Here is a 20,220-nt window from a genome sequence, read left to right on the forward strand (position 1 = left end):
ATTAGTACAAAGGATGTAAACTTAATATGAAAGCATTTAATTATGGTGTAGCATATCTCAAATTTTTGACCAAATTTTTTTGTTTTGGTGTAGCACTTGCTACACCATCCCCAAGTGTGGCCTCGCCCCTGGTCATACCCGTGGCGAAATTATATTTAACCTCAAATCATTCCGTGGCAAATATTTTTTTAGCCACGACTTACATCTTGTTCATGGCAACATATTTACTTAGTCACGAAGCTAGTAACAAACACCCGTGGCGAAGTTTTTTTTTCCAGATTTGCTTAAAGATGTTTTATGTTAAGGTAAATGTAAAAAATGATTTTTTTGTAAACAAAATAACTACAAAAGCTGAATGAAACTTAATCAAATATAGATAATACGAAAATAAATTTAAATATAAAGTCTTGAAAATATTTTGATATTAATAAATATTCGGTATTCTTTTACTTAGTTTAGTAAGAAATTTAAAACTCTTATAAAAGCATACACAAGTAAAGAAAATTATTATCATCTTAATTTTTAATTTATTTATTTTTACAAATCAGAGTATTTTTATGTGTTTTTTTCATAACATTGTTAATTTAATAAATGAATTGAATATGTACTTCTATTTATTAATGTCGTGAATTTCTCGTAAATTGTTTTATCTTCTTTTTTTTTGTTAAAACTTCATAATATTGTATAACAATCTTAAAAGAACGCATCACATTTAAAGACATAGTATATCAAATGAAATAAGTAACTTAATATTACCTATCATTGAGAAGTCTAAAACTAATATATTGTCAAATATTTCATTCAAAAATTGATTAATAACTTTATTTTTAAAATATTTAACGAAAAACTTGAATTTGAGACAAAATTTAACTTGGTAAAAATAAATTTTGGAAAATTTTGTAACGAGTAAAAAGCAAAAGACAATTAGATTAAAAAAATGATTAAATGAAAAAGTACGCTAAAAATGAAAGTAAAAAAATGATCTTCAACAAATCATTATAAAAAAGAAACAATATATTAAAAAAATAATCGATAAATAATTCAATAAAGAAAACATTTTTTTATTGAAAATGAGCGCATCACAGCGAAAAATAAAATAGAGATTGTAATAATTAATTCACATGTGCAAATAATGTGAAAATTTTGATGAAAGAAACGATCAAGAATAAAGAAAAGAAAACAATTTAAAGAAACCAAAAAATTGACCACTTTTTGGTTAATAGTGACCAGGTCATTTTTTAGTAATAAAAAATGGTCATTGATATCCAAAAGTGATCACTATTTAGTAAGAAGTTATTAAATTTTTTACGATACACGTATGACAGTCATATAATAGAATTTGCGTAGAAAAAAAAAATATAAAAAGATGGGCAAAAGAGAAAATTAAAATAAGAATGTCGGCAAATTTAAATTTAAATATATATATATATATAGAGAGATTGGATTTGGTGATTTTGGTTCTTATGGTGAGTTGTGAGTTGGGGGAATCTCAACCACTAGATTATATTAGAGATGAGTGGCCAAGATCAAATCTTACATATCATATAAAACCATTATCATTTACTTATTTTTTCTTTTTTCTAATGTTACTTTTTTTTTATTTAATTTTTTTTCCTCTTTTTTTTACCTCGTGTTATTATGCTTTTTTTTTACCACTTTGATTTTTGTTTTCTCTTATGTTTTTCTTTAATTTACTCATTATGTTACCTTTTTTTCTTTTTCTTTTTGTACCGGTTTTTTTTACTTGAAATTTTTTTTACTCTTATTTTTTTTACCTCGTGTTATTATGCTATTATTGTGCTTTTTTTACCTGGATTTTTTTTACGATTTTGATTTTTCTCTCTTTTTTTTACCACATGTTATTGTGCTGTTATTGTTATTCATTTGTTATTGTGATGTTATTTAACATTACTTTGATTTTTTTACGATTTTGATTTTTTTTTCTTTTTTTTACCATATGTTATTGTCTTTGTTATTGTTATTCCCTGTTATTGTGATGTTATTCTGCTGTTACTGTGAATTTTTTTACGACTTTGATTTTTTTTTTTGTTTTTTACCACGTGTTATTGTGCTGTTATTCTACTGTTATTCTGCTGTTATTGTGATGTTATTTCAGTGTCATTTTGATTTTTTTTACGACTTTGATTTTTTTTTCTTTTTTTTACCACCTGTTATTGTGCTGTTATTCTACTATTATTGTGATGTTATTCCACTTTGACTTTTCTACTACTTTGTTTTTTTACTACTTTGAGTTTTTTACTCTTTTTTTTACCGCATGTTATTGTGCTGTTATTGTGCTGTTATTCTGGTGTTATTGTGATGTTATTCCGGTGCCACTTTGATTTTTTTTTCGACCTTGATTTTTTTTTTTACGTGTTATTGTGCTGTTATTGTACTGTTATTCTACTGTTATTGTGATGTTATTCCAGTGTCATTTTGATTTTTTTTACGACTTTGATTTTTTTTTTCTTTTTTTTTCACCGCGCGTTATTGTGCTGTTATTCTACTGTTATTCTGCTGTTATTGTGATGTTATTTCGGTGTCACTTTGATGGAGATCACCAACAGTATTCTCATTCAACAGTGCATTTTGGGCAGTAAAAAATTGTTGAGCTACCTTCTGTATATCATATATGGATGCTTTTTTGCCGGTATAATATATAAATTAAGCCCCGACAATTTTCCTATCCAACCCATGCTAGGAGTAACCCTCAGCACTATTGTCCGGAAGGTTCCAGAAAACATTTATTTCAGGCGGTGCTTTAAAGCACGAAAACCGACAATCAGAGTCATTTGAATCTTTCTGAGTGTATTTGGTGACATGTTTATAGTATTAAGCCTATCAAAATCCCCAATTCAATCAATTTCTCAAAAAACAGATGACTACTTCGCTTTGTACACACATTACCCTGTTGCTTGCATCGAACCCCATCACTTGAGAGTGTACAACATGAGTTGCTCACATCCTTAAAACCTACACATCATTCATCGAATAGTAAGTGTTTTGTAAGACGGTCTCACAGGTAGCTGCGAAAGGAGGATTTTGAATGTCATGACTAAAATGTTAAAAGTGATTCAGATTCATTTACCTGCGGAAGAAGGATTTCGAATGGATTCAAGGGCAATTTGAAAGATATTAACCATGACAAATTGGAAACCGGGCAGTCGAGGCTTAATAGTATTGAGCATAACAACAAGCTGGGCGTTAAAGTAATCGGCAGCATAATTCAGAGTCTGATTGCAGGCCTTGTTTCGAATGGTTGCCCTTGCTATAGGAGTGCATCCTATTGGACCTATACCCACAAAGGCAAACTTCCTTGCTCCTGCGTTATACAATTTCTGAGTGCTTTAAAGCACGAATCACCCGAGTCCCGCATCACCATTAGAAACACCACGAGCGGAGCAGCAGCTACCATCGAGCCCCATCAAAATCCCGAAATCAATCAATTTCAAACCCCATCAAAATCCCGAAATCAATCAATTTCAACCCGATCGAGCACCATCGAACTCATAATCAATTAATCAACATCATAATCTTCATCAAAATCCATCAATTTCAACCCTATCAAAATCCCCAAATCAATCAATTTCTCAAATCCCAGAAAAGAACAAAACAAAACGAAACAACGAGCAATGATACACAAGTCGGCGGTGAAGGAGTGAAACTAGACGACGAACAGATCTCAGAATTAAGAGAAATATTCCGAACATCATTTGACCGCAACAACGACGGAAAACTGACGCAACTCGAACTCGCCATAATTGATGGGCAATAAAAATAATTGATGAATTGATTGCTAATTGTTTAAATTGAGAAGAAACTATTGCTGCTACTTTATTTTTTCCCAAATGCTATGGTTCGTCTGAATGTATTTCTTGGCTGGAATGGAGGAGTAACGAAGATGAACGTGATTTTTATTTATCATATTAACGAATGGAGAAGTTCAATCTCAGCCATCTATTTCTTTTTATCTAATGGCTGAGATTTGTGAACACCCAAACTCACAACTCACCGTAAGAACCAAACTCACGAGAGAGGGGGGCTGGATCTCGTGAGTTTGGTTCTTATGGTGAGTTTTGAGTTTGAAAATCTGGGCCATTAGATAGAATAAGATCAAAGGTTGATATTAATTGAGTCAGAAAATAAAAGCCCAAAAAGTGGACTTTCTCGCTACTTTCTCCCTGAAAACAAAAAGCAAAACTCAGTCTAACTCCATTACTAATCCACTGTCATCAATCTCTTCTAAAAGGTGCGTAGTAATCAACATCGGAGCTCCGACACCTGCCATGTCGGTGTGCAACCCAACATCATCACCGACATCACTACCACCGTACAACCATCTTCATCACCTTCATCACTACCACTGCCATCCCATTCTTTTTCTTAATTAATCAAAGTAGTCTTATTCGGCTACTTTAGTGTCGGATAATCGTACCTTTTATCGTGATTTACGAGTTCTGTTTAGAATCTAAGTCTACCATGGGAGTCGATTTCGCTATTAGTAGCGTTCGTGTCGATAATAAAGTTGTTAAAGCTCGAATTTGGGATATTGACGGTCAATAATGGGTATATTTCTCTCTATATAATCAATTTTGTTGTTTTTGTGATTGATTTTATTTGTAATTCAAATGTATCGAATTTGGCTTTGTTGCGGAATTAGTGATAATTGATCAATTCGGTCGATCAATTATTTGCTGGCTAATTAATTTAATTGATTTCATTGAAGAGAGTCGGAAACAAGGATGTGTTTTGGTGCATTGTTTTGCCGGTGTATCCATTCATTATGTGAAAAAGGCAGACAGAGATACATGAAAAGGCATTGTATCCATTCATTATGTGAGATGATGATTATATGGTTGACATGAAATCCGAATGTTTTGGTGTCACATGTATTATCCAGCTATCCAACTGTAATTCTATTTCTTGCAGCATTTTTTTTGTTGAGAGAAACTGATGACATAAAAAAACAAGTGGTTCACGTGAATAAATGAGTGGTAGGCATATATTAGCATGATTAGAGTGTTTATATGAGACAAACAATTTTGTAAAATATGCAGATTTTGAGGTGTGGCCCGCCTCCGATGTATAAAGCGATGGTTGCTCACCTTGAGGAACTTGGTTACTCCCCTGAAATGCAATTCCAGTTCTGATTCATCTATATCACAACACATTCTACTTTCATTGAAACCTTGATTTCGGGCTGTTCAATTGGACTTCCTGTGAATTTATTACTGGTTTCCGAGACTCTGGGTGTAATTTCAGTCAGTATTGTTTCTCAAGAACTTATTCATCATTTTGTATGATTTGGATGAGCAAATGTATCCTTTTCCCGGAACTTTTTTTCCCTTGCTGGTTTACGATCAGGGAAAAAATGAGCAAACAAATGTTTCTGATGAATCTTGGAGATCTATAGGTGTTAATCTCAGATTATGTTGCCCTACATTTTAGGGCGTTTCGCTACCACATTTTCGTGTATGTTGTGTGAATCGTTCCAAGTACCTATCTTTTTTTTTTTGACAGGTCCAAGTACCTATCACTGCAACAACATTCGGGTTTTACTGTGTGGTAATGGGACAGATATGGACGGAATATTGTTGGATCTTTGTCTAGATTTGTGACGTTCAACATGGGAATATACTCGACTCGAACTTATCTTGTTCAATATTTTGATGTGGATCCGTGAAGATTAGCTTACTTTAATAAATCTGAATTTATTATGAACACATAATAAATGAGTGGATGAATTTTCATTTTTTTGGTTTGAGATGAGACATTATATAAGGGAAATTTCAATTGAATACGGATTTGCATTCACTCTTTTGTTGATATTAAATGAATTATGATGCGTCTTTGTCATTTTTCTCAAGTAGATAAAAAAAGCTTTTGCTCATCGACACTACAATAACAACACAATAACACGAGAAAAAAGAAAAAAAAAAGTAGTAAAAAAAATCAAAAGGTACACCGGAATAACATGACAATAACACCAGAATAACAGCACAATAACATATGGTAGAAAAAAGAAAAAAAATTAAAAGTAGTAAAAAAATCAAAGTGACACCACAATAACACCAAAATAACAGCACAATAACATGTGGCAGAAAAATGTAAAAAAAGAAAAACCAAAGTGACACCGGAATAACATCACAATAACACCAAAATAACAATAACAGCACAATAACACGTGGTAAAAAAAGAAAAAAAAAATCAAAGTAGTTAAAAAAATTAAAGCGACACCGAAATAACATCACAATAACAGCAGAATAACAGCATAATAACACGTGGTAAAAAAAGAAAAAAAATCAAAGTAGTTAAAAAAATTAAAGTGACACCGAAATAACATCACAATAACACCAGAATAACAATAACAGCAGAATAACACAATAACATGTGGTAAAAAAAAGAGTAAAAAAATCAAAGTAGTAAAAAACTCTAAGTGACACCGGAATAACATCACAATAACACCAGAATAACAATAACAGCAAAATAACAACACAATAACACGTGGTAAAAAAAAGAGGAAAAAAAATCAAAGTCGTTAAAAAAAAATCAAAGTTAAAAAAAAAAAAAAAACACAATAACATCATAATAACACGAGGTAAAAAAAGAGTGTAAAAAAATTAAAGTAAAAAAAATCCGGTACAAAAAAGAAAAAGAAAAAAAGGTAACATAATGAGAAAATTAAAGAAAAACATAGGAGAAAAAAAAATCAAAGTGGTAAAAAAAAAGCACAATAACAACATAATAACACGAGGTAAAAAAAAAAGAGAGAAAAAAAAATTAAAGTAAAAAAAAAAGTAACATTAAAAATAGAAAAAGTAAGTAAATGATAGTGGTTTTATATGACATGTAAGATTAGATCTTGACCATTCATCTCTAATATAATCTAGTGGTTGAGATTTCAAAGCGCAAACTCACAACTCACCATAAGAAACCAAACTCACAAGATCCTATCTCTCTCTCTCTCTCTTTCTTTCTCTCTCTCTCTCTCTCTCTCTCTCTCTCTCTCTCTCTCTCTCTCTCTCTCTCTCTCTATATATATATATATATATATATATATATATATATATATATATATATATATATATATATATATATATATATATATAGGATCCAAAGGTGAGCACCTCATTATGGCGCGGCGGCGGTCTCACCAAATTACTACCTTGGACTCATTTGCATTATACATGGATGAAATTTGATTTTGTAATGTTGGTGAAAAAACAAGGATGAAAATTAGGGGTCAACACAAAACTTTTCATTTGGTCCAAAACACTTTCTCTCTCTAATCTAAAAAAAAGCCCAAATACCTTATTCTCTCTAATCTAAACAAAAGGCCCAAATTCTTTCCTTCCAAAACTAAGGAGCTTTCACGTTATACAAAAACACTGGGCGTCGATTTCAAAGAGAGCTACAATATCATCAAACGTGAGACGATTTCATCATATTAATCAAATTCGACAATCAAAGAGGCGAATTCATCAAATTAATCGATTTCTAAGAAGATTTCGAGGTAATTTCCAGGTAATTTCATATTATTTGATGAAAAATTGATTTTCTTAACTTCGTTCATTAATTGATGATATAATGATCAATTTTGAACAAAATCGAACTGTTTTGTAAATTTATAAGGATCAAAACTGAAGTATTTCGTTAGTTTAGGGTTTGAATTCGATCAAAACCGAGCAATTGAGCAATTTCGGAATTCGCGGTGTAAAATTTGTTGATTTTGTTAATTCATTCATTAATTGATTATAATTCGCGGTGTAAAATTGACGTTGCGACTTTAATTTCAATGGAGATTACGGACATTACAATAAGCGGTGATAATACTTTGGTGAAACAGGTAATCTCCGTTTTTTTATTTGTTTTATGAAGTCGTTTTGCTATTCTCCGATTTTGTGAATATGTGAGGTTATATTGTGAATCTAATAAGTTATTTCGTAAATCTGAGAAGTTATTTCGTTAATGTAGGCTATAATATCCTGAATTTGATCGAAAATAATCAATTTCGCCCTACTTATTATGGTATTATCGCGATGTTGCGGGTCTAACTCCCGACATCGCAACGACTCCTCGATAATAGTGCTATTACAATGTATTCTGTTTTGTCCCTATTTTATGAATTTGAGACGTTTTTTTGTTCGGTTTTGTGAATCGAGAGGTTATTTTGCGAATCTAGGAGCTAATTTTGTGCATCCGAGAGGATATTCGAAAATATAAACTGCATTCGGTTTTGTGAATCGAGAGGTTATTTTGCAAATCTAGGAGCTAATTTTGTGAATCAGAGAGGTTATTTTGTAATTATAGACTGTTCGGTTTTGTGAATCGAGAGGTTATTTTGCGAATCTAGGAGCTAATTTTGCGTATCTATAACATCCTGAAACTTGGATCGTGGCAGAAATTGTTTGACATTGTCTATTTTGTGAATTAGAGTGCTTATTTTGTGAATATAAGAGCTAAATATAATATTCAGAAAACTTAAAAATCTTGTAATTTTTCATCACATAAAATTTCGCAGGCAACATTCAAAAATAAAATAAACTTAAAACAACAACATTCAAAAATAAAATAAACTGAAAAGCTGAAAAATTAAACAAGATATGATATTTGTTTAGTTTATCAATCACCCCTATTTGTTCGAGGCAATGCACATAGAGCAATATTGATATAGCTATAGGTGCGGCGTTCATCCATCATCGAGTGATCTTCCCGCATGTTTAAATGGATATGGGACTCTTCTACATCTCGGAGTGTAGCTAAAATATTGTGAATCAAGCCTTGATGCTACCCATAGAAAGGGCCCCTGAACTCGGGAATAGGTAGCCGACCATTCGGATCTAGTACGCCCAAATTGCTCGAACTTCTCCCGCAACTTAAAAGCTTTGTTTGCAGCCATTGTCATTTGTGCCAAATTGGATTAGTACTAATCCCATAAAATGACAAGTCCGCTGCTGCAGATAACAGCACCAAAGACTCTATCTCATAACCTTGGCTCGAGAAACAATCGCCAATTTAGAGAGGTCGGGACAAACATACTTCCCGTTTTGATTCATATAACCTGGAACATTCGCCAAAACACAAGTATAGGGAAATACAAATAAATGAGACATTGTGTGCAATAGGGATGTTTGAAATGTTTTACAGAAGAGAGAAGAGAGGTTATTGGGATATACTATTATGTTTTAGAAATTAGGAATTTATAGGCCTGGTATTTGGCACAATCCGTCAACATTACTGTTCGCATTACCCATATATTAAATTTTTTGATTGAATGCTTTTCGATTGTTCAATGTCCTTTTCTTGGGAATGGAAGTGTTTTTAACAAATCAACAAAATATCTAGATACATACAACGTGACCTTTTCTTAAAAGTGAATTCATAATCTTCACCCATTTTTTTTTTTAATTATTTGAACTAATAACTCGATACTTTATTTAGTGAATCTCGGCTTTTATTTGGTGAATCTCAGCCTATAGTTAGTGAATCTTGGGCCTTATTTTCGAATCTCTCGTTGTTAAACGTTATCGATGCAATTTATTTATTTCTTATAGTTGGTGAATCTTGTACCCTAGCTTGTGAATCTTGGACCCTAGTTTGTGAACCTCAGACCCTAGTTTGTGAATCTTGGGCCTTATTTTCTGAATCTTGGGCCTTATTTTCGAATCTCACCTATAGTTAGTGAATCTTGGACCCTAGTTTGTGAAACTAGAAGGTTATTTTGTGAAACTTAAATAACTAATATATACAACCTGGGTAAGATTAAAACTAAATAAGATGACAAATTCTGAAAAGGTTGCACAAGTTCGCACCATTGAATGCTTTAATTGTCTTGTATCAGTATTATCTATGGTTGTCCTTGTATTCATACTTATTATGGTGTTCCTACTATTTTGTTAATTTGAAACATTATTATCGTGAAACTGTAGTTGTTAATGTTAATATAAGAGCTAATAAGGCTCAAATTGACGTTGCAGCTTCAATTTCAATGGAGATTACAGACATTACAGTAACTGGTGATAATATTGCTGTTGAAACAGGTAATCTCCTTTTTTTCGCTATTATCCTGATTTTGTGAATATGTGAGGTTATTTTGTGAATCTAATAGTGAATTTTGTAAATCGGAGAAGTAATTTCGTGAATGTATGCTATAATATCCTGAATTTGATCGAAATTTATCAATTTCGTCCTACTTATTATAGTGTTCCTGCTAATGTTGCAGTTCTAACTCCTGATACTACAGCGACTCCTGATAAGAGTGCTAGTGCAACAGGTATTCTGTTTTGTCCCTATTTTACGAATTTGAGACGTTATTTTGGTCTGGTTTTGTGAATCTGAGAAGTTTATTTGCGAATCTAGGAGCTAATTTTGTGCATCCGAGAGGTTATTTTGAAAATATAGACTAATATCCCGAAACTTGGCTTGTGACAGAGGAACTTAGATGCTAATATTGTGAAACTTGATTTGTGAATCGCCTATGTTGATCTGTTTGGCAAAACTTACTAATTGAACAGAAGAAACATCAATCTTTTATGAATTTGAGATGTTATTTTTTTGAGATTGTTTTGCTATTCTCCTTATTTTGCGAATCAGATAGCTTATTTTGTGAATATAAGAGCTAATTATTTGTATCTAGTAGGTTATCTATTGAAATATAGACTATAAGATCCTGAAACTTGGTTTGTGGCATAGATTATGAACCTTGTATGCTAATATTGTGGAACTTTATTTGTTAATCTCCTATCTTGCACTTTTGGCTTATTTTGTGAATCTACAATTTTCAGTTGTTGATTCCAATGTTAATTGCGGTGAAGCTTCTACCTCTCTGTGTTAACCACCCCCTACAGTACCAACTATTTCCACACCTACTACTCTTATAACTTACACACCGAGTGGCATCCAACAATGGATAAATAGGATTGATGAAAAGTTTACACCAACGATTGGGAAAACATTTATTGACTTAGACTCGCCGATCTTTGTTTTATGAAACGTACGCCGTTGCTTGTGGGTTTAAATCAAGGAAATCTTCAAGCAAAAGGTTTCGTGATGATATTATCAGAACAAAGTGCATGGTTTGCAATCGGGAAGGTCAGTAATAAGAAGAAAAGACGACTGCCCTAATCGGTGTTGCAGAAAAGGCGGATGAATCCGTTGCATCGAAATAAGAAATAGGTAGTACAAAGAGCAAACCGAACATTCCAACTGCTAAACGTAGGGTGAAAAAAGGTGGAGGAGAGGCAGAGAGTTCCAACAAAGGGTCAACCACAAGAATAACAAAGATTAGAAGGTGGGGCTATCTAGCAATGATAAAGTTCAAGTTCCATGAGAACAAGTACATGGTTGACGTGTTTATTGAGGGTCACAATCACCCGCTGGATGTTGTGAAAAATAAGGAATTTGAGAAACTTGCTGAAAATATCAATGAATTTCATATGCAAATGATTGTCAGCAATTCAAAAGCAAATGTTGGTCCTAGCTTAACACACCAACTATGCACTCAACAATTGGGTGGTTTTCAAAATGTCGGGGCAACAGTCAAGCAATTCAAAAATTTTCAGAGGTCAATGAAGTGTCTAATGAACAGTCATGATGGGGAAATGTTCAAATCACGCTTAGAACCCTAGCTGAAACAAAAGGGCTCCACTTTGTTTATGAAAAAGATTCCAAGAATGCATTGACAAGGATTTTCTGGACGAATTGTGACATGCAAAGAGCGTATGCTCTGTTTGGGGATGGAGTTTCATACGACCCAACTTATGGTACAAACAAGTACAACATGACGTTCACGCCTTTCACGGGCGTTGACCATCATAAAAGGTCAATCACATTTGCATGTGCGCTTATAGAACATGAAAACGATGAGTCATTCATGTGGGTATTTGACCGGTTTGGCAGCTATGGGTGGGAAAGAGCCCAACTACATAATCACCGCGAAGACCGGGAATAATTAAAGCAGTTCCAGGTATGTTTATGAAATTTGCAATTCGTACCTATTAACTTGTGAAACTTCATATTAAATTGTGAATCCTACACTTGTGAAACTTCATATTAAACAAGTACATGAGATTCACAAAATAACCCCCCAGATTCACAAAATAAGCTATAGGATTCACAAAATAAGCTATATGATGTATAGTCCGAATCTGAGGATAAGACTTGAGATTTACATAATAGTGCATCGTATGACTTTGTTATGTGAAACTGCGTGAATTTAGTTATTATAAAATGATGGTGACGGTCGATAATTTGATTTTGTTCATTGCAGCTAAGTTCAAAACAGCGAAACATCGGTTTTGCATGTGGCACATCATGAAGAAAAATAATCGACAAGGTTGGGAGTAAAATTTGTAGAGATACCGACTTTTTAACCCGTCTGAACGGTGTTGTATGGGACGATGACCTGGAGCCCGGGGAATTTGAAGAGAAGTGGCTTAAAGTCATGAACGATTTCTCCTTGGAAGACAATACGTGGTTGAATGGGAAGTTCGCTGATAGACACACATGGATACCCGCTTATTTTAGAAATGTGCCAATGGGCGGTTTACTACGAACTACACAAAGGTCAGAGAGTGCTAATAGTTTCTTTAAGCGGTTTGAAAACAAATACGGGACATTAACCGAGTTCTTGGTGCGCTATGAAAGCGCCATCGACCACCAAATGCACTCGCTGAAGCTCCGTGAAGAGGAGAATGCGAATTCAATTCTGAAACATTGTATGGGTCAAAATGGGAGACAACTGGCGGTGAGAAGCTATACCCATGCGATGTTCTACGAGTTCCAAAACCAGGTGAAGCTTTCAATAAATACTGCGCAGTTTGGTTGGATACACTCTTGAGATCCCGTGACGAACTTTGAAGTGTCGTTAGTTGAGGATGCAAAGAAAGGACTAAAATTTGCGTTGAGTGCGGTAGAAGCACGAATGATGTAAGGTGCACATGTAAACTGTTTGAAAGGAGAGGTATTTTATGCAGTCACATCATTTGGGTTTGTTCGGGAAAGTTTAAGGACATACTTGATAAATATATTTTGCAAAGGTGGAGCAAGAATGCACTCAAAAGTGACGTTTATGATTGGAATGGGAATCTGTTAGAGAAATACAACAATACCAAGACAAAAAGATTGGAATGTCGTGGTGTGGTCCGAGATTGATTAATCGTTGGTATGCTCAAAAGGAAAGAAGAGTCGGATGTGAGAGAGTTTGCCAAGTTAATCAAGGAATTCAGGACAAAACTAGAGGGAAACACTCAACCGTTGACAAAACAAAGAACAGATTGAGCTTTCTACCGGGCCGCAAGGTTCGAAGAAACCAACATCTTACCGCCTAATGTGTCTAGGAACAAAGGTTGTGGTAAACGGTTGGTGAGCAAGAAAAATAAGGCAATCAAGAAGGCGGAAAAAGCAAAAAGGTTGTGTTGCTGTGTAAGCGCAAGGGCAACCACGACAAAAGGAATTGTCCATATGATTTTTGAGACCTTCCCAGTGAACCGGGTTTGCATTCATCTACGCAACTACATCTGATATTAATCAAGTATTTTATTTATCTGTTTATCTTATTTTGAGAATCCCAAAGGTTGCTTTGTGAATCCCAGGTCTTAATTTGTGAATCCTGGGTCTTGTTATGTGAATCACATATCTTTATTTGTGAATCGTAAATGAGACCGATTGTATGTAGTACCCGATATAATTCCTCACTTTTAGTATTGTACATTTAATGTTTGTAAACATCTTTCTAATTCATTTGTGTCTTTTGCGTAGGGAGAGCTAGCGGACGAAGAAGTAGAAGAGGAAGGGGATGAGGATGAATAATGAAGGAAAGAGTCTTCTTAAGCCTTGAGAAATAGATATGATGATTGAAGAAGACAACGACAATGTTGAAAGGAGCAGACTTTTAGTTTGGCGACATATTATTTATTCGTTTCCAAAAATATGGACATCTTATTTGTTTATCTTATTTTTGTGAATCTGAGAGGTTCTGTTGTGAATCGAGAGGTTCATTTGTGAATGTAAGAGGTTGTTTTATGAATCTTAAATCTTAATATGTACAAAAGACCTGGAAATCTTATTTGTTGGTATTAATTTGTGAATCCTTGGGTCTAATTTTCGCGATTATTAGGAAGATACGTAATCTTATTAGAAAGGAACGGACAAGCGGCTAAGCGGTCTTATTTTGTGAATGACACAATTTAAACATTATTTCATGAATCTTACCGTGTGAATGACAATATATAAATCACATTTATTACCTTCAAACAAGATAGGGACTCTAAATAGAAAATGCCTAACACATCTTCTATTCGTAAGTGCCTCATATTACCTTTTCGGATTGTTTTGAAATCCGCAACTCGTCATGACCTTTTTCTAATTGAATACATAGGATATGAATACATAGAATAAAAGTAAAATGATCATTATCACCTTCAACCAAATCACCATCTGTGAAGTTAATAAAATATAACCAACATTATAAAAAAAAGTACAAAGACAAATTAATAATCCGGAAAGTAGTTGCAGATTTCAAAACGAATATTATCGAAAACATCATTATCACCTTCACCCAATCCACGGGTCGTTCTCCCATGCAAGCGGAATTGTCCCGAACTCAAAGGAAGGCCCCTTCGCATACAAATATGCGACCAGTCCCAAATCATCTCTATTAGCAACCCATAAATATGGTCCGGACGGAGGTTTAACGTTTTCAAACCACCACCTCGAAGCTTCATTATTATAAAAAGCGCGCTCCAGTTTGCGCGCTTGAAGGAAGCAATTGCGTTCATCTCCCCCTCCAAACTCGATCATTGCATGTCCCTTGAACGTCCCATTGTCAGTAATAGCCGGGTGGATAGCTTGAACTAAATTCAATCCAGCACCCCGAATAATTTCTACTAATCTGTTAAGATCATATGAGAGAGTTTCCTTTCCAAACCCATCTCTTGTGCTTGGCAAATTATGAAGAATGCACATCACAGGTTTGACGTACGATATTTCGGAACGGCGTCCGAAACTTTCTCTTGAATCAAAGGATGCATCGATTCATAGCCATCGATTTATAGCCATCGATTCATAGCCATCGATTCATACGATGCATCGGATGAATTATTAGAAGACATAATGGTTTTAGAGGGAATTTACTATGGATTAAGTTTGAAGTTTCGGGATAGACGGGTATGGAGGGTTAAATAAATAGATGTGAAACAAAGAGAATGAAACAAAGATAATGAAACAAAGAGATGTGAAACAAAACCTATTTATATAGAAACAAACCGATTGATGAAACAAAGAGATGCATCAGATGCAATGGATAGAGTTGAAATGTGTTTGGTGTGAAACGCTTAAATAAAGAGAATGAATGAATGTTTTGTGTGAAACGTTGTAAATAACAACATTCATGGCACTTGCCACGATGTGTAGAAATGTCTAGAAATGTGTATGTGTGGTAAATAATTAACACAGGTGAAATGTTTGAAATATGTAAATGACGGTTTAATCCAAAAAGAATCACAGGTCTTAATTTGTGAATCCTGGGTCTTGTTATGTGAATCACATATCTTAATTTGTGAATCCTGGAGCAGTCTTTTAGTTTGGCAACATATTTATTTGTTTATCTTATTTTTGTGAATCTGAGAGATTCTTGTGTGAATGTAAGAGGTTTTTTTATGAATCTTAAATCTTAATATGTACAAAAGACCTGGAAATCTTATTTGTTGGTATTAATTTGTGAATCCTGGGTCTAATTTTCGCGATTATTAGGAAGATTCGTAATCTTATTAGAAAGGAACGGTCAACTGGCTAAACGGTCTTATTTTGTGAACGACACAATTTAAATATTATTTCATGAATCTTACCGTGTGAATGACAATATATAAATCCGAGGTCTAATATTGTGAATCGACTTGTTTTGTGAATCCATCTTTTGTGAATATCGTCTTTTTTTTTTTTTTTTGAATCTCAGACATTCTTATTCTTTTGTAAATCTCAGGTCTCATTTTATCGACTTATTTTGTGATTCCATCTGTTTGTGAATATCGTCCTTTTTTTTTTTGAATCTCAGACATTCTTTTGTGAATCTCAGGTCTAATTTTGCGAATCAGACGCTTTATAAATCATCCACGTTAAATTTCACAACTTCAAGAGACTAATCAATTCCATTGATTAAAGTCAACTATTACAAACGGAGATCTACTAAATAAGCAGATTAGCACCCAACTAAATGACTAATAACATATTCACTAGAATACTTGATAGATCCTGCATATACCATCTAATACTATACTAACATAATACTTGATTGTATCCACCACAAGTTAAATCCCACGCATAAGGGACAAATGCCTCCGACGAACCAACCAGAGATAAGTAAGTATACACTGCATAACACCCAAAACTCACAGCAAAAGAATAAATGCTGCCTCGTTTCTACTACACGATCACAAAGACAATCATGAAGAATAAATTCCCAACCAGAGAAGCATACACTGAAGAACGATCTCCCTGCTTCACATCATATCACCACCATAGACAAGCACATCTTGCTACTTATACTCCTATATCAGAAAACACATACAATATTTCAAAATATATACACGGACAAGCATGGCTCGCTACTATTCAAAATATCGCGGATACTATGAATGAATGGGGATTTGATATGCAAAAGTTATTAAAGAACCGGATTGTCCGTTCTAGTATTTGCATCCCATGAAAGTAGTTGCATCATTACAGACTTTCGAAAATCTGGCATTCTCTGCAATTGTAAGAAATTATAGTTGAAATTAATGAACAACACGAGTTTCAAATACTGATTTCATGTACGATATCTTTGTTCAACTTGTTTCTTACCGATAATTGTCCGGATTTACGCCAATCACCGAGATCACGGTCCAACATACTCAAATACCTCAACACGTGAGCTCCACAATCAAAAAGCGAATGTAGTATAGTGTTCAACTGTTTAGTAAACAATATTTAATTTCCGTAAAGCAGACACATTAGGGAATAACTTACTTATTTGATTGTTGAGGAACTCTGAGAGTTATAACCCTGTGAGAGTGCAGAAACCGCATGGGATAATATGACGGGGAACTACGTGCCAAAATAGGAGATAATTTGGCCACCTGAAAATGTTTCGAGTTAATACTGATTATACACTAAAAATGTTTTATATACTCGATTCACAAACCTGTCAAGGGTTAGATTAGGCAAATAATTAATACCATGTCTATGGTTGTATTATGTACATCATAAGACCTGTACTGTGATTGCTTGAGTTGAGGATGTAATTCGTTTTACTATCCATATCGCATATACAAGCCCACCAATGTTTGTCTTTGATCAGCGGTATAAAAACCTGATATAATAAAGATTAGTCTCCAATTTACAGCCCTACATGTCCACCACAAAAAATAAAAAAAAATAAAAAATAATAAAAAAAATATTGTGGAGGGACCAGACCTTTCGGATTGTGGCACCATTCACCGGTTTGTATGTCCCACTGATGTATTGATTCCAAATACAAGGGTTTTTCTTCTTTGTACAGTTCTACATACCACAAAAGATGATTTTACAAACCATATCAATTTGGGATAATCAAGATACTTGAATATTTAAACAAGTTCAAAGCTAACCACGATGACGATCGATGGCAAGTCTGAGAAGATCTGGTCGATGAAGTGTCGTCTTAATCCCAAACATATCAATCACCTAAAAAAAACAATATTAGGAATGAAACAAAAGATTACAGATAATACAATGGAATGAACGGCGATAGTAGACTACTTACTTGATCCATAACCCACGACGCGGTCTAAGCGTAGATAAACCCGCTCGTGTGACTTCCATCCACTCAGTACACACCATAGCCTCGCTGTAGTAAGGCACATTAAGAAACATTACTAGAATTAAAGTAAAGGGGCAAGGGAAAAGCACAAAAAAATAAAAGTAAAGGGGAAAAATACTTACTGTATGACATCTCTTCCTTTGCGGTGCCAAATAACCTTCACAAGGTGGTCTTCAGAATAAGGTAGACGCGGTGGCCCCCGACAAATATTAATAAGACAGACTTAAGATCGTGATTCACAAATCAAGATATTTGATTCACATAATAAGACCAACGATTTAGAAATTAAGAACAACAGATAAAACCAAAAATAACATCTAAGATTCACAACACATGATTAATAAGGGAATGGGTCATACATAGGCACACAATTCCACTCTTCTGCACTTCGTTCGACAATAGCTTTCAACATGTTGTCACCGGAGGTCATAATTCGAAGGCATAACTTCAATGCATAGCGTTTGATTGACTTACCTATAAATGCAAAACAAAAAGTCCTTATAATTATTCCAAAGTTCTGAAGCGGCCCCTGGTTTCAGGAAATTAACTCCGTGTCCGACAAATCTAACTCTCGGGTTCACAAGGTTAAGTAAAGGTATCTTACTGAAGTTATAATTAAAGGACGGTCAGTTTTGTTCCCTTTGTAATGCTCCAACAGGTGAAACAAATAGACGCCGGTATCCATTTCACCGGACTTCAAAATTGAAGGAGGGATAAACAACTCGGGCATCATGTCGCCCATGCTGCGAATCTTGGTGAAACCCAATTAATGAGCCTGTCTTTTCGCACGACACAACCTAAATTAGCACTTAATTATGTGGATGTGTTACATGCTTGTCAAACACTTTGATCGTGAATTCACAGATTTGCATAACCAGAAATGGAGGAAAAGACGCACCGTAGGTTGCACATAATCAGAATAGTTAACATCTACTCCATTCATAGGGTGTATGACTGTCAATTTATTCCATCGAAGGTCGAAACAAAAGAAGAACGGTGGGCATGATGTAGACATGATTGGAGTGCAAATCTGAAAACAAGACAAGATGAAATGAAAAGAAGAACATAAAGATGAAAATAGGTTTCACAAAACATAATAACACCAAACCAAAACTTACTAATTGAACTGAAGAAACATCAATATTTTCCAGACAACCCGGGGGGGGAACTAACACCGTCATTGGAGTATGGAACAAATAAACGAACAGGAGAATCCGGCGATTTCAACTTCTCATTCTTGTTTAGGATCTCACACCAAATATTTGACTTGAGAACATACTCGATCACCTTGGTATAGTCCTCAACATGCTCCTTGTCAATCTCTCGAGTGTTACTTTGAAAAAGAGTATCACCGCACTCAACAATCAAAACAATCGATTCGCAAAACAAGCCGTCGATTCGCAAAACAGTCTATTGGATTCACAATATAAGCCCTACGATTTATAAATTGTCTGATTCACAAAATGAGACCTGAGATTTACAAAACAAGGTCATAGTCAAAATACCTTTGTTCTACTGTTGAGCAAAGCCCGAAATCCAACAAAGTATTTTCTCCTCCCTATTAAAAGCGAATAACACCGATGTTTCTTTGGAGATACGGAGATCGATAGGCGGCAGTGGAATTATCTCTCTTCTAGGACGCACAATGAAAGCAGGAGTATTGACATCAACATTATTGACATCAACATTAGTGACATCAACAGGATCGAAGCGATGGTACCGATAATGTAGGAAATCGGTTCCCTCATCCTCTTCCCTCTCGACACTTTGAACTATTCTTTCCTCACCTTGTATGCTTTCCTCACCTGGTCCCTCTTCGTCCGTTTCGGCACGGACGGTGGTTTCATCACCGACAAACGGTTTCCATGACGACGACGAATGTACGGTGAGTGACCAATGGTTTTTCAGGCAATTGCTCGATTCTTCCACACACGTTTCGGAGATGGTGGACGGACGATCGGAATCATTGGAGTATCGGTAAATCAATAACAATTGGGGGTTCGGCTAGTTCGACAACTGGTGTTGGTGTTGGTGTTGGTGTTGGTGTTGGCTGGGACTGAGGATCAATAGACCTGTCTTCTTCAGAAGACAAAAAATGACCGTCGTCGTCAGCAGCCTCCACCGTGGGCAATCGATGGGGTTGGCAATCTTGGTTTACGACGTTTCGAATGGGTTTGCTTGTCACTTTGGGATCGGTGCACGAATCGGTACAAAAGTGTCATCCATAATTTCCAATGCCGCACGTAAATCAGCGTCGGACCATCCACCCATCCTGTCCACATCGTCCTTAACAACGTGATCATTCTCCACAACATTCGCTCCCATGGATAACGTGTTTCCAACGATATTATTGACCACGTTGTCCAAATTCAGTTCACCATCCT

At 34.7% G+C, this 20,220-nt stretch overlaps 1 long non-coding RNA gene across 1 annotated transcript; it reads left to right on the plus strand.

Moving 5' to 3' along the window:
- The first annotated feature begins 4,172 nt into the window (after nucleotides 1–4,172).
- On the plus strand, nucleotides 4,173–5,463 carry LOC141647933 (uncharacterized). The gene is made up of 2 exons (XR_012545890.1): nucleotides 4,173–4,889; nucleotides 4,999–5,463. It is a non-coding gene; the product is annotated as an uncharacterized LOC141647933 (long non-coding RNA).
- Nucleotides 5,464–20,220: the final 14,757 nt, after the last annotated feature.

This window comes from Silene latifolia, chromosome 3, assembly GCF_048544455.1.
Source record: "Silene latifolia isolate original U9 population chromosome 3, ASM4854445v1, whole genome shotgun sequence".
NCBI lineage: Eukaryota > Viridiplantae > Streptophyta > Magnoliopsida > Caryophyllales > Caryophyllaceae > Silene > Silene latifolia.